At 37.3% G+C, this 15,237-nt stretch overlaps 1 protein-coding gene across 3 annotated transcripts in view; it reads right to left on the minus strand.

Moving 5' to 3' along the window:
• The window catches only part of CACNA2D1 (calcium voltage-gated channel auxiliary subunit alpha2delta 1), a 359,280-nt gene that overhangs the window by 309,818 nt on the left and 34,225 nt on the right, over window positions 1–15,237 (minus strand). The window lies entirely within an intron of this gene.

Genomic DNA, 15,237 nt, shown 5'->3' on the forward strand with positions numbered 1-15,237 from the left:
AGCCATTTCCCAGCCTTGATCTCACAACCCAGAGGTAACAACTTAGATTAATTCACTAATATAGACAGAAAAAAGGAAGATTCCATTTTTGCTTCAAAATGGAAAATTTGGAAGACTAAGAAGATGGAAGACTGATTTTACTCCTTTTTTTCCATGGCTTTAATGAATACATTTTCTGCTAAAACACAACCAATATCTTCAAAGAGTACCATCTCCATTATGGTCTCAAGTTGACTGTTTTTATTAAAGGACCCTTCATCATGCTTACTTCACATAAAAAATCATATTTACATTGACTATAGCAATTAATTCCATTGTTGGTGCAGTGCTCCCAAACCTTCCCTTCTATACTTTGCTTTCCAAAAACTGACATAAAATAAATAAATTTCCTGGTTCAAGAGTCCACAAAGCCCTATATTATATAAGCATTTTGTTCTCTGTAGAAATCAGATTATTTAAAACCATGGTGCATTATATCTACCATGGCTTTAAGACCATCATCTGCATCTGTGCAAAGCGTATTGACTCAAAAGCACAAGTACAAGCACAAACAAGAAAATGTTATCATTTTCCATTTTTGAATGGTTTCTGTTTTTCTGAGTGGAAGAATGAGGTAAATGAAAGGTGAAAAAGTGAAACCCATTACCCAAAGATGTTTTCAAAAGCATAAAATAAATAATTGAACACCCTGAGATTTTTTATGATCCATTTCAGTTATAAAAATTGTGGGTGTTATTTCTAACAGAAGTCGATAGAAAAAATCACGAAGGATTGATTTTTAAATTGACTTTTTCCATTTCCTACTACTTTATATTTTTACTAGAGATATTCCTCTCTGTCTTTAAACAAAACTGGAATGGTGAAGACACATAGTAGTTAACTAGTTAGTTAGTTAGCTAGTTAGTTACTTAAATTTGAAATTTTGGAAGCTACTCATACAACCAGTAATTACTTACTATTACTTGTAAACAAAATATGAATCATATTTTCTCTTTAACATGAAAAAATATTGATTTTTCAATAAATATTTATATATTGTCTAGAACTCCTGCTTCCACACAATTAGTCCACACCTTGCCTTTTGAAATTAATGACCATGACTAGTTTTTGTTTTATTTAGGGTTTGGTTTGATTTTGTTTTAATTTGTGTTTGACCTAGGCTTCTGCTTCAATGTCAGTGGGAAAATGCACGTCCAGAGCTGACTCACTCTCTCCTCAGCCAGGTGAACTGAACCTATCTTCTAAATATCTTCTAGTGGAGCCCTGATCAATTTTGATTCCTAGTCCAAGTTCTCCAGTCTGACTTTCAGTCAGGTAAGGGTAGAGAGTATCAGTCTGTAAACTGCAATATGAGGAAGTACAACTTCTTCCTAACTTAATGGCAATCTCCCTCCCCAGCTGTAATTATAATGTAAATATTAAGGTTTCTACCAATATATTCACTATATATTTACCTTTAGAATAATTTTCTTGCATATTGGAGTTAGTCTGTTAGACCTTCAGTAGTGAAAACTGTCCCTTTTTTTTTTGCTTTCCTGTACATCAGACTGCAACATTATTACAGAATTATGGAATCATAGAATAGTTTGGGTTGAAAGGGACCTTTAAAGGTCATCCAGTCCAATACCCCTGGAATGAGCAAGGACATCTTCAACCAGCTCAAATTGTTCAGATGGCAAAAAGCAATAACATCACAAGTGTTGAGCTAGATTACTGTCAAAAGCAGAAATGATAAAATTACATTATATGACTTCGAGGAAGCTCAGTATAATTCCTCCTGCTTTCCCACAAGAATTTGAATATGATTAGTTGTATTTATAAAGTCTAATGTCAGGATTTCTGCATCTCAATTTCCTAGTGTATATTTGAGATATTGCATGCTCCACATAGGCTTTTTCTCAGAAATGCACATACTCACATTCTAGAACTTTCACCAAAAAAAAAAAAATGCATAGAGTATATACATTAAAAATAAAAAAAAGGTTTTTGTTTTTGTTTTCCAGTGAAGGAATCGTATTATCTCATTGTGGTTTTGGGGTTTTTTTAAGTGTGTCTTTAAAACAAAATAAATAAGGGCCTTTAGGCACTGAAATGCTTGTCTGGTGCTCCTTTTAACTGAAGCCTGCAGTGCAATATCTGTCTGACAGCTGCTCATGGTCAGAGTTTATTTAACAATTGGAAAGCTGTCACAGCAAATGGGAGCCCCCATGACTTAAAGAAGCAGCAGCAATTTTTTTTCTGCAAAGGGCACCAACAGAAAGCCAGTACAAAAGGCTGGTTTGTTTGTATCATTATTAGTTTGGCACAAACATTGCAATGGATGTATCACCTATTGTAAGGTGATTATGTTCTGCAGGACTACTGACTGTAACCCCCTTCTCCCACACACAGGTTGTCCCTGAATGAAGCAGTGACAAGACAAAAGGAGTGTGCATGTGCTTTCCCACAGCAGCTTCCAAGTGATCTGAGTGATGGAGGGAGCTGTCTGATTAAAGACAGACAGACACGGGTCATTTACTGGGGGATTAGAAGGTACAGCCCTGCTCCTGTCACCTGGGCTGTGATCAGATTGATGACAAAGTAGGCAAAACACTAAAGAGCCATCCATCCACACTACGTGTTTAGCCAACTTTGTGAAACAGCTATTTCGACAGCACAGGAAAATTTTGATTTCTTTCTTTTCTCATTGGATATTTTTCTCATTTTTTTTAAAGCAGGACCATTATATTTGCTAAAGACAAAGGATTTTCACAGGTATACCCCTAGCCACACTCCAGGCAGAACTAAATATAGCAGGTGCTAGACTAAAAAAATCTTTCTTTTAATTTCATTAAAACCTATTTTTATATTATACCTGTACTTGTAGAACAGAGCACTGCTCAATTACAAGGGTAAAAGAAACCAAGACGTCTTGATGCAGAGTAACCTGGCTATAACCTTTTTTTTCCCCTACTGAAACTGATGCAGTGTTTTTCTGCTGACTTCAAGGAAGGTAGATTGATGTAATGATATGCCGTATCTTTGTAGACCACTCACACTAATTTAAGGTCCATTAGCTGACTTCTGCTTGGATAATATGTTATAATCTAAAGAGGCAAGGTTAAACCTTAACTCTGACAATTGAATTCATGTGGTATCTTGGTGATCCACATCCAGTTCTCTACAGTTAAGATTACATTCAGCTCAAGTTCCTTTATAGCTCTTTTATATAAAAATAGCAACAATTGAAGTAATGAAAGCTGTCAGTAGTGAGAGGAAGAAGTGTTTTCAAAATAGGTCAATATTTCTCTGATTACCAGAAAGGAAAAAAAAATACATAACACACTGCTCCTGATTCAATTGAAAAGTGATGTTCGGAAAATGAAGATAAATGAGATTAGTTTCGGAAACTGGAGAAAAATATAGCCTTGCTATATTTTTTCAGGCTAACCCCACTTTATTTTCTTGCTCAGAAAAAGCCTTCACTTTCAGATTTAGATGGTTTTTAGAAAATTTGCTGTTAGTGATGGAGGGGGAAAAGGCTGCAAAATTATCATAGCAGCAGGCTTCATTGCCACTCTGTCACTCTTGGGCAAAACCAAAGGGCAAATAGAAATTCTTATAGTAACTCATGGAAGGCATGGAAGTTACAACAGAATTACTAAAATTCTACCCAGAAATTACCCATGTTCTGCATTTACACCTCTCACTGCACAACTAGTAATTTTAAATAGTACTGTATTTTTTTTTTCACAACCTAAGCTGACAGCACTCATCGTTCAGGTATGGGGACAAATGGACAGATTTATAGAAAACCAGACTTTTGAAGGAGAAATAAAGGCCAGTTTTGTGAAATACTGAAGAAATTTTCATAATGTATCAAAATTCCACTGATTCTGAAACAGAATGAAAGGGGCTGGATATGAAGAAACTGATGCAAAGATCACTAAAATCCCACTGTTATCACAGCAACCTCTCGAATGTCCACTGTCTTTGTAGCCAAAAAATTAATAAAAGAGGGCTATATAATTTAGATGTGACATAAAAATACATGAAGGCAAAATAGTCCATCTGAGGTTTTGTGAATTTTCTAGATCTTACTACAGTGTTTGTAATAGTCCAGTTAAATTCCACAGAGGGGATTCAATTTCATCATCCAAAGACAGGCTCACCTCATTCTATGACTTCTATGGTTATGAACACCTCGGGGTGATGTACAGTCCTTCAATACTCCTTTTTCTGTTGTTTGAAAATTTGCTAATGTGCTATGTGAAAGTACTTATAACTACAAAGTATAAGTAGTACACATAGTAAATAACAAAAATTTAAGTGAAAAGAGGCATCTTCTCCAAGTGTGGAAGACCCTCCTTTTATTCCAATGCAATAATGATACAGGAATACATATCAAGTGCTAACTATCTGCTAAAAATATATCACACAATTTTGTATAAACGTTTGGAAGAATGTTTGTGTAATAAAAGCAAAGCAAAGATTAATTCATTATATTTGGCTGTACTGAGTGAGGAAAATATAGAAGCTATGTGATCTCTGTGCATAAAAATGGATGCACAAAATCTTCTGCATCTTCTGCTCCAGAGGAAAAGATATTTCCTCTGTTGGCAAGAAGAAAAATTAGTACTTTGTTTCTTTGCCCTCTTTGACTGTCTTATTGTCCCAAATGTGACAAGCTGCTGACTATTTAGTCTGCAAGAACCTTCCAGAGGTAAGATAGCCCCAATGATCAAGGCCAGATGGCCCCTTTTATTCTTTCCTGTTTTCTAAGTGTAAAACCCTTGCTTGGAATAATTATTTTAAATTTCTCAAATGGAAACATTTGGGAAGCAAGACATTAATTCTCTGTCATATCTGTTATTCTGTAGACAGAAAATGTAGACAGAAATCTCTTCAGGATACATTTGATTCTTAGTAGCAGACATCCCAATGTTCACATTTGGGGGCTTTAAGCTTTTAATTTATGTGGTTAGGCCATCCAGTCACAGAAGGTATAACATTTTTCCATTTTTTTCCTCCAAACCTTCCTTCTCCAGATGAACATAGTTCATCTCCATCGTGGTCTTCAGAGAACAAGTTCTCAGGAGCATTCCCAAATGACTGCTCTACCAAATGCTCTTTCAAGGACTCCCCCTGTACCACAGATAAATTGGGAACAAGGAATCCAGAGATGCAGCATTGGTACAGTCAGAAGGAGAAGGAATGGCCCTTTGACTGGGCAGCAGCTCAGCATCTTTAAGTTCCACCACTGACTCCCATGAGAAAGTCAGTTGCAAGTCAACTCTTCATGACACACAAAGGGCAGATCCTTTTCTATGCACTTTTTTTTTGACAAGATACTGCTTTGAGAAGAATACTGAGTCCCAGTGGCAGGTTTCAAGATGGAAATGGTTAACTGTGAATGGCACCATGAGCTGCTTAGCCTTTACCCCATTGCACATAGAAGCAGAAACCTTTCTCCATAGAATCAGTCCTTTCTCAGCCAGGACTCCTAGGCCAAACTAATTCCTTCACCCCAACATCTCTTTTGAAGCACAACCTGAATGCTGGTTTTGTTCCCACCTTCCAGCAAAACCTTGCCTAAATACCTCCATCAGAAGGCTTCACAGGTGGATCTGGGAAGAGCTCTCTCTGACCCAGAGACTGGACCCACTGACTGCTGCTCATTCTCACTGAAATAACCTCTGCTCATATTTCAACTTTTCATCTGCAACTTCACTTTACATTTTAACAAGTGTGTAGCACACTCTTCAAAGCACCCACATGTTAAAGAGAAGTGATGAAGTAATTCCTTCAATATGGTGTCCACTTTGAAGAGCACGGTCCTGTTATTTTACAGCCTTGTGCCTAAGACGTGTTTAACTACACATGTTCATAATTATAGTTTCTGCATCGCAAATATTTCCCTTTACTTTGCCAAAAGTGTTCTTTAGCAGTCTAAAGCTCCCTAGCAAATAACATGAAAAATATCCTCTCATGGAAATTACAGTTGCAAAAAATATAATTTAATAATTTAAGAACAATCTTTAATGCAAGCCTGACAGAGTTAGATGCAAAATTGCTATAAGCTGTGAAAAGGACTCCTTAAAAATGATTATGTTTTAATTATCAGAGATTATATTGCTAAAACAGTTCAACAGAGAAGACATAACAAATTTACAGCTCAAATGACTGCCAGTAGAGATCAGCTATGTTTCATTAAAGGCTTTTACAATAAGATATACATGCAGTACCATTTATTGTTTACAACTGAGGAAGCAATCAAACTTTCCAAATCTAGTCATTGTTTTTGTGACTGAGAAATATAAATAAAGAACGAAGACTCCCTAATTTATTTCTAATCAGTACCAGATAAAAAGCAGTAATTTAATTTTAAATTGAAATGATCTAACATATGGCCAAGGATATAGATCTCACAGAGGAGCAGGCATTGCTGGAGAGACCTGGATGTACTTGCACCCACCAGAGATTCCCTAAAAGAGCAGGTAATTCGCCTGTCATCATCTCTTTGCTTTACCTCTGATTTCTGGTATTTAAAGAGTATCCAATGCAACTGGACACTCTTTAGTGCAATCTGGTCTCAGTAAAATTTCTCCAGTAAAAACACAGATATTACACTAAAATTATACATGCTGTGTGGTAAGGAGACTGAAATTGAATCTCACATATATCACTGTAGTTATTCCAGTACTTCAACAATGGAATCTGGATTAGAAACAAGTCCTTATGCAAATTAAGATGTAAATGCTGCTATTTTTGAAGGTTCTGTATTATATGGCAAATCTGTTAATAGCATAATGCCTTTGGAGAATAAAAAAGCATGTCTTAAAAAATGATTGAGAAATAAATCTCAGTTGTAATGGAATTTTACAAAGTGCTTAACAGCACAATTTTGCTAAGATATTTCAGGCAAACAATTACTTTATCAGCAGTGTTTAACATATCACACTCATACTTTAACCATAATTTCTATTGAAATTACTTCTTTCCCACACTAATAAGCATTACATTTTAACATCAGGAAAAAAAAAAGGATATTAAAATATGATACATTGGATACCAGTAAAGAAAAGATTAAAGGAAAAAACTGAGACTCATACAAACCAGGAACATATTCATAATCACGTATGTGCACCGATTCAACTGCATAAATATTTCAACTAAGCCACCCAATTTATGCCTTAACCACTTCAGAATCTTGTTTCCACTCATATTTAATGCAGAAGCTGCACATATGTACTGAACTTGTCTGTTCTTCATACTGAATAAATTGTACAGGCCACCACAATAAGACACATACATTTATCTCCTTAAAGCCTGAAGTTAGTTTGATCTGTTTTGGTTTAAGTTATACTTACAGAAATGCCAAGATAAGCTTTGAGGGAAATGGCCCTGTGTTCACCTCATTATGTCATCACCTACACTTCTGAGGAGCTGAGCAGCAAAGCTTCCCTTGCGTTTAACAACACATGGATGCCATCTTCAATCAGTGCTTCTCACTGACTTTCAGGGATTTGAGGTATAAATCAGCACCTTTATTAAAGATCAAGTTTATTTGTTTGTTTGTTTGTTTTTGAATTTTGGGGGTGGGAGGTTTAGTGGGAAAAAATAGTATTAAAGTACTTTGCCTCTCATAGAATATATTAGGCAAGTGCAACTAAGGCAATGACAGCATCACCAGGGAGCTGAGTTACTCATTCCTCTATTTTTATCTGATTGTCTGATGTAGGCTTTGGCTGTAGCAGCAGAAGTCCAGCACCCAGGACTGACACTGGCACCAGCAAAACCCTGAAGTACCCAGCCTGTGCTTTGCTGCAGCAAGGTACAGGAACAGGCAAGTACTTTCCCCTATGCAAGTCACACTAATCACAGAATTGAAGTACACAGAAGAACTGGGGGGCTGCACTCAGATCCTGGACATCAAGTCTATTTTTTCTGAGATTGCCACTTGCCTAAATGTAAAAGCTAAAAGTAAAAATTGAGAAATGCTTAAAAACAAGCAGGTGTTTATGTGCTCTGAAAGATAGCCCGTTATTGTATATGGAGAATATTCCTTACAAGTTCGTATGGAATTGTTAAAATTATCTAAAAGATACATTATTTATAACAATTATTTCATATTAAATTCATACTGAGAATATTCTATGATCATTTAAGCACTAAAAGAAGAAATAAAGTTTGGTAAAAAAGTGTAGGGGTTTTTTACACAACTATGAGCTGTTTGCTACCAAGCTTCAAATTTTATAACCTCCTTTCAAATGCATTTTTCTGTGGTGTTGATCCTCCTTGTTTAATAATGTCAAGGCTTCATAAATAAAACATCTATTACATCAGATATCAGAATGTCCCCTTCCGATAAACCCATGTAGTCTAAGAAAAAAACCCCACCTGACTCCAAATATACACCATCAATGTACAGCTACTCTTCTTCTAATTTATTATATTCTTTTTAATTAAATACTTCAAAATTTTTTTGTTGTACAGTGTACTCCAAAGCATATAACTTGACAGCTGCACATCCAAATTAATCAGCTGCAAAAATATTGCCAAATATTTCCTCTACAAATATATTCTTTCTTTCAAAGTCTCACTGCCAATGTGCAAAGTTGTCACCACCCTAATGTGCCACTGCTGTGGCATGTGTAGTAATCACATTTAGAGTAATGAAGAGAGTTTTTCTTTGGAAAGACCTGAACTGACTCCATATTCTGAAAAATACGCACAATCTGCATTCAGTGCTGCCATTTAAAACAAAAAGTAAAATATCACACCAGAAGATGCAAAGCAGAGATTATTGCACAGGCAAAAGAATGACACAGAATATTAAGTTCCTACAGAAATTAACATCAAAATTAGCATAGCCAGGCTGTCTTTAAATTCTTTCCATTTCACAAAGTCATGCTGAATTACACGGAGTTTTTGCTAAAGGCGCAGCTGGCACATCGTTGTTCCTGGGATGCAGATGCATATTAATGGCTGTGTGAGAAGAATAATAGTATATGAGAAATAAGCAATGCATTCTTTTCCTCCTAGTTCAAGAGACTGTCAGTATGTGTTCCCCCTCCTCACACTCTGCAGTCTTCTGTCTTGAAAACATAAGGCCAGGACTCCTGATCACAGGACCAGGACGATGCCTGCACAGGCTGGAGCAGAAGAACCTTAGATGAATTAAACCCATGGCTGTTTCTCCAGGGTGTTAGAGAGAGCAGCTGTGTATCAGAAGTGCTAGCATACTGTAAACTACCAGAAAATTTCTATGCAATTACCTTGTAAAGAACCAGCAGAAACCAAAACCATACTGCATCTTCCGCTTTAGAAAATTAACCTTTAGAAATGGCTGGTGCCAGGTGTTGCAGGCCAGTTCAGTCATGAACAACTGTGCAGGTCTTGTATTTCTGCTGTAATCCTCCATTTGTAATTTATAGCACTTTTCTTAAGTCTGAAGAAAATGGAGATTGAAGGATAGTGTTTAATGTCATTGTTTGAGTGATACGAAAGCCTTGGCTTCATTATTTTTCTTTTAAAGAACTCTTATAGATAGCTCACAGATTACTTACATAAACCCTAGAAAAATAAGAGTTCATGTTCATGATGTTTGGTTTTCACTTTTGAAAGGCTGTTTGAAGAGAGTGCAAGTGTTTGATTCAGAAAGCTCAGGCACAGAAATGGTTTCCAACTGTGCACACGGGGCTAAAGGGCTGCAAGGGTCACTTCACAGTAAAGCTGAACAAGAATGACACTAAATGTAATTCAGCTCTAAAACAATTCCTTCTCAAAGCAGCTTTGCTCTCCTTTCTCAGGCAGGGGTAAATGCTTGAAGGTCAGGAGGCCACAGTGCTTGTCAGTTCATTCAATGCACATTAAAAAGACAGGCTATTAAGGAAAGGTCTCTGACATTTACTTGGGAGACAACTCTCCCCTCTTCCAGTTGTCCCCTTCCCCATTTTCAACACATTCTCTAATTAAACATCAATACAATGCAATATAATTGATGTAGTAGTCATTACTGGGAATTGCCCATTCTCCTATCAAATCAGAGTGTACAGAAAAGGCCATGTTTGAAATGGGTGAACTTAATTGCCCAATGGTCCCCAAGAGGGTTGTACAAACAGATCAAGACATCACAAACACACCACTGATCTCAGCTGTGACACGAGCTTTTTGTCACTCCCTCATCCATCTTTGCTTACTAGGGATAATGGTGGCTGGATTCGACACTGGACAATTTAATAAATAAGAACATTGGATGTGTTTCAAATGAAGCATCCCAGAATGCAGGATTTAGTGACATTTTGATTAAAGGTCCATACATAACAAAGGCTTTTCATGAGGCAGCTGCTTAAAAGACAATCTATTTGAGCAAAACCAGAGCAGAGTAGCTGGTATCCCTTGGCAATTTACTGTGAAACATTTGTTTGCTTCACAGCGATCTGGTTCACAGTCATTGTGTTTGCATGGTTGGTTGATTAAATCAGTATCTCTAGCAGTCATTACACAGAGCAAAGGAAAAAAAAGTCAACTGCTAAAGTGAGGTCCTTTTGTGTTACGCAAAACAGACATGTCAGGAAGGTGCTTTCCTTTTTCTTTTCCAGCCCCTTGTTCTCTGTTTCCAATTCCCAGTAAAAAGCACTGGGGTTTTAAGTTTCAGAGACATTGACAATATTTGATTAAGAAAAGTGTTAATCCAGAGCAGTGGTGTTAGCTGTTCTGAAGGAAGTGCACAACCAACAATTTAGTAATCAATTACAGATTCACTGATACTGATCTTGGAAAGTAGTGAATTCATTTTAAAAACGGGAGGGAGGGAGGGAGGGAGGGAGGGAGGGAGGCAGGAAGGAAGGAAGGAAGGAAGGAAGGAAGGAAGGAAGGAAGGAAGGAAGGAAGGAAGGAAGGAAGGAAGGAAGGAAGGAAGGAAGGAAGGAAGGAAGGAAGGAAAAGGGATAAAAGGGTCTACAAATAGAAACAGCAGCAATTTGAATGTGATCATGCAAAGAACACAAGCCTCCACCACAGGCTGCCTCTCCCATGCTGCAATCTGCACTGTGACAAGTAAAGAGATGCCTTGGTTCCAACATGGATTATCAGATGTAGCTACAGAATATTTAGAAGACACAGATAGGAAGTATTCAGGCAACAGAAAAGAAAATAAAAAATAGGTTGACAAGCAGGGAAAATTTCAACTCTGGGGGGCCATGCTGCATTTATTTAGGCCTGACTGGGTGTTGGTAAGTAGAAGGGAATAATAGATGGCAGGGACAGAAAGTGGGAATGAAGGAAATGAAAGGACAACTCTTATACTGCAAAAGCAAAAACTAAAAGATTGAATTGCCTAATTCAGATAGACCTCTGTGAATGAGTGCATTTCAACTTCTTTTTAATTTTATTTATGAAATGCTACCCTAGGCAGGTTCCAAATTACTTAGTGCAAAATCTGTCGATAGCATTAGAGGAAGATGAAGGAATCTTTAAAGCTAGGCGCAGTTTCTGCATTTCTCTTTGTTGTCAGGACTGTAATACAATTTTGCTGTGACAACATGCAAGATTCCAAGAATACACTGAATGCCTCAAGAGCTCTGAATATGTAACATTCTCCAGTTGGGAGGGAAGGCAAAAACTTTTGTACAACTGTGTTCACCATGAAGATAGCTCTGAAACAGCAAATCCATCCATACCTTTGCCAGACACTCATTCACAGTGTCACAATCTGTACAGTTACCTTCCCCATAAGCATATTTCTCATCATTTTCTTTTTGCTTTTTGCTGCATCTGACATGTTACACTAGCATTTTCTGTATCAAAGTTCTTTCTTACTGCTTCCATTACATACATGTTTAAATAAAATTCACAGTACAGTAAAGTGTGTGCCACTTGCTTATTTCAAAACACTCTCACACAGAAGTAATTTTCATGAATTTGTAGTACCTGAACACCTTACACAACATGTTTAACTCAAATAAAACTGCCTCCAACCAAGCACTAATTAGTTGAATTTTGTCAAAGATTCTAGTTAGATTGCACAGAATTCATCAATCAGGCCTCAGATTCAAGGGGTTTGAAATGTATTTCTTCGACATGTAATATTCAAAATATTTTTTATTTTTCCTTGACTTTTACTGGGTTATTTGAGAGAACTGACAACAGCCCTTTAAGTACTAGCCCAGCTTCAGGAGGTACTAAAAGCAACCAACCATCTCAATGACTTTACTCTCTGAAAGTTACGCAGCAGTTAACAGGCAGGTGCTTTGTGCAGACAAGGTATTTTAATCTGGCAAGAACTAAGAGTGGTTTGTTTGACTGATACACCTTTAGTTCTCTGTTACATGATTACAGATAGAGGCTGTATCTGTACTGTAACTTTGCACAGTGCTTAGTGCTACGGAGCACAGATGACATCTCTGAATGTTTTCCTAGTACAAGGCTGAGATATTTTTCAATGTCTAAGGAATCTGTGTACACAACGTCCATTACATCATTGAAGGGACATTTGTGTCATCTACTTTAGATTCTTGCTGCAGTCTTTCTGAATTTCCTAATTAGAAGTTTCTGCCTCTTGCCATTGTGTGGGTAAGTCGAGTGCCTGAACTGGGCTTTTTGAGCTGCGCCTCAGAATTGTATCATGGGGTACATAGCACAGGAGCTTTCACAAGAGTCTAAATCCCCATAGTTTTGCAGAAAAACCCTATTCCTACACTAAATTGTCAATCTGCCTCTCTCAACAAAATCCCCCTCTCAAATTCAAGTGAGAGTTTGAGAATGGGCCAGCCTACCACATCCAAAACCACCCGATCTGTGTGGCTGCAGGAGAAGGTAAACAGAGACATCTGATCAGCTTCCATTTGCAGAATTAGCACATCCTTTCTGTGTACTAGCAATCATGATTGCAGAAGGCTATCCTGAAAGCATTCTGAGATCAGCTGATGTTTAAAAGGCCCTGAGTACAAAACAAAGTAGCACCATCAAAATTTTATCAATTTATCCCCCTTTCTAAGCGTGTTGCTGAAACATAACCTCTTTTCATTTAGAATAGAGAGTGCTGTGCTATGTGGGATCTGTTGCCTGCAGTACAACTGATGATACTTTAGATAAGAAGGATGAGATAGCTTTCAGTCTTACAAAGGTAACAGACCACTTTAATGAAAGTTTAGAATTTGTGTTTAATATTTCATCAACTTAATACTTTGATTTATGTAGGCTACTGTATGTCCTCGAAGGGAAAGAAGAGAGTACTTTCATAGAGGAGCATTTGGGAGAAAAATGTTGACATTTCTAGTGAAGTTAAACTCCTAATTGTGTATAAATCTTTTATAGTTCTCCTGTTTCTCTGAATAAATTACTTTCATGTTGCAACAACAAAATCAGGCATTTATAAACCATGGTTTATGATAAAAACTCATCATAAAACACCAGCTTCTCATAATTTCCAATACAGAAACAGCACTAGAGTCAGACGTCGAGGGAAGCATTATTGCACACACAATACAGGTCTATTATTCTGTTCTTCAACACTGTAGAAATCTTTTATTGAGACTGTTAATAGCAGTTCTTGATAAAATAAATGGAGGCAAAACATGAAAAGGCCAGAGTAATAGACTTCAGCACAAAAGTAATGAAATTCTTAGAGATGGTATCATATTTGGGTACCTGCACCCTAAATAGTGTTAGCTGAGAAGAAAGGTCCATGAATACAAACTTTAATATCACAATACAAAGGGTTTCTCCATACACACTCTCTTTTTATAGTGTACAACAAGGATATATTGAAAATGTGCTGTAAAAGTATCTGATGGCTATCAGCTTTCCTATGCAAACAAGGTATTGGCAGCTCAGTTACCATACTCTAGCCAATACTAGATACAAAAAATCAAGTAGCATGTTCTGGACTAGCAAACCATGAAATCTGAATCACTGTTATAATGAGACTGCAGTATTCTCTCTTCTCAACTTCTGATGGGATACCCTGAAGTTGTCTCTTGCTCCACCTAAAATGATTTAACGTTTAGCAAATGCACATTTATGCCTTTGACTCATGACTTTTGCCACGTCCTTTCAAATGCCAATCCAAAAAGCATGTCAGCACAAGGAGTCACATCATCATCATTCACATAGTCCACTGGTAGTGGTCTCAAGGAGGGAAAGTGGGCAGACTGACTTTGTTCCCACAAGAAAAAAGTAAGTGACCTATGAAATGTGAAGTTGACCTTTTATTTGTTATCAGTCATCTGGACAAGGGAAAGGGACCTCCCTCTTTGTTATGCTTATTGGCCTTTTGTCAACACTACAAGCTCCAAATAGGTATTTCCTGAAAGGCTAAACAAATTACAAGTAGCCTGCCAAATCATAAAGGAAATCATGGCAGAACCATGAGTAGAATCACCATTCTGGTCATGGATTCGCTAGACTGTTGGGCAAATAAATGGGTGCAGAAATATCTTAGTTCTGCAAACCTCTAACCTCTCCAATCCCCTGATATTCAGAGCAAAGCAGCAAGCAAAATCATTCAGAGCAGTTGTATCTCTCCAGATCCACTCAAATCAGCACTCAGTTGATGCAGTAAAAGAGCTATCTTAGCCTGCATTATTTTGCAGTATGTTGACTCTGGTATAAGTTGATTTGGTTTAACAACATCCACAGCAAGCACGAAATGGGAATACCAAAAGCCAAGTCCTACTATTCCACTGTGAAAAACTGACATTAACCAACCAAGCCATTTAAAATTGCAAAAGAAAAGCCAACAAATGGCTTTGTATGGGTCTATATTTAAATGATAAGCCATTATTTCTTTGTAAAGTTATTTGGTTATGGATAAAACAAGATGGTCCCTGCTCTTTTCCAAGCCTGCCCGTCCCACAACACAGAACAAGTCAGAGATAAACAGTTCTCTGATTTCCTCATGCCATTTCAGGCGCTCCAGGCCACAGGATCTCATGGAGTGGTCTCAACTAATTCCACCAGAACTAAGTCTACTCACACCTCCTCTAAGGAAATACCACTCCTTACACAGTCAGAAAATTTAACACTTGATTTCTCATATAACGCTTTTTTAAATTCATGGCACCATGCCAGAAAGCCTAAAAACTGGAGAAGTACTGAGGTTAGCTGTCTTGTAACCTGATCTGAATAACCCAAACTATGGCTCTATTTTACACAAAATTATGAAGTTCTTCATGCACTGGCTCGTGGCCTCTTCCAATAATTCTCAGCTTCCATCATATGGATACCTCTGAGTTCATTGGTTTAGCCAAATGC

This window comes from Pyrgilauda ruficollis, unplaced genomic scaffold, assembly GCF_017590135.1.
Source record: "Pyrgilauda ruficollis isolate IOZ18807 unplaced genomic scaffold, ASM1759013v1 scaffold33, whole genome shotgun sequence".
In the NCBI taxonomy this organism is placed as follows: Eukaryota; Metazoa; Chordata; class Aves; order Passeriformes; family Passeridae; genus Pyrgilauda; species Pyrgilauda ruficollis.